A 2,154-nucleotide genomic window follows, 5' to 3' on the forward strand; every position below is an offset into this window, starting at 1 on the left:
ATATGATGGATATTTCTATTGAAGAGCACTGAAACATAGAGTTCTTGATTTTCACATTGTAAAACAGAGAAAGAGTTGAACTAGAGGGGCCAGATATTCTTCTTGAGTGCCAGTTCATCCCAACTGGTAATAGTTGATTATTGTGTCATATTAAGGATTTGGAATCCCCCTCAAGCTGAGTGGGAAAGAGAAATGGGACAATTATCAATACCTTTGTGCGAGAAGAATGGGATATAACCATCTGTTTGAGCACATTCAGACAAATAGTACTAGGGAGACTTCATCTCTCAGAGGTTTTGGGACTGGGGTTGATGTGGTATAAATGGATTTTTGCTAGACTTGTGGGTGACCATTTTGTCTGCTGAGGGGTTTGGAATGAGAGTAGGGAGGTTGCATATGAGAATTTTACATGCTACTTTTTTTTTAAGGCATTGTATTACATGCTGCATATACATTGACTATTTCTTATAAAATCCCTGAGAAATGAGTATTATTAGCTACGTTTTATACATGAGAAGACTGAGGCTCAGAGAGGTTAATAATTTGCTCAAGATTATACAGCAGACAAGTAGTGGGGCCAGAATTAAAATCCTAGCCTATCTGCCTCCATAGCTGACGTTCTTGTCAGGCTACCATAATTTAGGTGACATTTATATGAACGTGGTTCTTTTATAGGCCTTACTATGTTGACGCTTCTAGAGCAGAACCAAAGCTGGGTTTCAGAATTTATCCTGCTTGGCTTCTCCAGTGACCCCACCTCCAACAGAATCCTCTTCATTGCCTTCCTTCTCCTGTACCTGGGTGCAATCCTGGGCAATGGGCTTATTGTCACTCTGATCTGCCTGGATTCACATCTCCACACTCCCATGTACTTCTTTCTCTGTATCCTCTCCCTGTTGGATATGGGCTATGTCACCACCACCATGCCCCAAATGCTGGTCCACCTTCTTGCTTATTCTCGGACTATCTCCTTTGCCGGCTGTTGGCTGCAGATGTACATGTTTGGTGCTCTGGGTCTGACTGAGTGCATCTTCTTTGTGGTCATGGCCTATGACTGATATGTGGCCATTTGCTACCCACTGCGTTATACTGTTATCCTCAGCTGGGACCTGTGTACACAACTGGCAGCTGGGTCCTGGACCTGTGGTTTCTTCTTCTCTCTAATTCACACCTTCCTCACCATGAGACTACCCTACTGTGGGCCCAACGTTGTCAACCACTACTTCTGTGAAGGCCCCTCAGTACGGAGTTTGGCTTGCATGGACACCCACCTCATTGAGATGGTGGACCAAGTCATCACTGTATTTGTAATCGTTACTCCACTGTCCCTCATTTTGGCCTCTTATATTCATATTGCCCTGGCCATTCTCAAGATCAAATCCACTAGGGGCCGTTGTAAGGCCTTCTCTACCTGTGCTTCCCACCTGACTGTAGTCACACTCCTCTATACTCCAGCCACTTACATCTATATGAAACCCAAGTCCAACTACTCCCCGGAACGTGACAAGCGGATATCACTCCTTTACAATGTCTTTGCTGCTATGCTCAGTCCTGTGGTCTATAGTCTGAGGAACAAGGACATCAAGGGAGCTTTTCTCAAGGTGATGGAGCATGGCAGGGTGACCTGGTGAACTGGGATCCAAAAGAGGCCTGGGGTAGAATGTCCAATGCTGAGGGAAGGGACAGTATCTATAATGTCCTCAATCAACATTGTACATTTGATCCAGTGGAACAAATATGGCACATTGAACCAACATGGCAGTATTGATCAACTTGCTATTTTGTGGCACAATAACAAACATCTTCATAATCTCAGTGGCCTACAGCAGCAAAGGTTCATGTATTGCTCATGTTCCATATCAACTGTAGGTTGACTACGGCCTTCTGTAGTCTCAGATCCAGTCTGAAGAAGAAGCCCTACCTAGAACATGCCATTCTTGTGACAGAAAGAAAGGAAAAACAGCTAATTAACAAAACAAAACAAAATAAAATAAAACAATGACTCTTAAGTCTTGCACTCAGAAGTGACACATCTCTTTGTTCACATTCCATTGGTCAAAGCAAATCACATGGTCAAGCCTAATGGTAAAGGTGTAGGAAGTATTTTCTTCCCACAGAGAAGTAACGTAACTGATAGTAAAAGTGGACAGGGAT

The 2,154-nt window shown here is 43.5% G+C and overlaps 1 pseudogene; it reads left to right on the forward strand.

Annotated features, from left to right (window-relative positions):
* Positions 1 to 683: 683 nt before the first annotated feature.
* On the forward strand, positions 684 to 1,631 carry LOC126071714 (olfactory receptor 2A12-like; annotated as a pseudogene).
* The last annotated feature ends 523 nt before the right edge of the window (positions 1,632 to 2,154 follow it).

This window comes from Elephas maximus, chromosome 3 (assembly GCF_024166365.1).
Source record: "Elephas maximus indicus isolate mEleMax1 chromosome 3, mEleMax1 primary haplotype, whole genome shotgun sequence".
In the NCBI taxonomy this organism is placed as follows: domain Eukaryota; kingdom Metazoa; phylum Chordata; class Mammalia; order Proboscidea; family Elephantidae; genus Elephas; species Elephas maximus.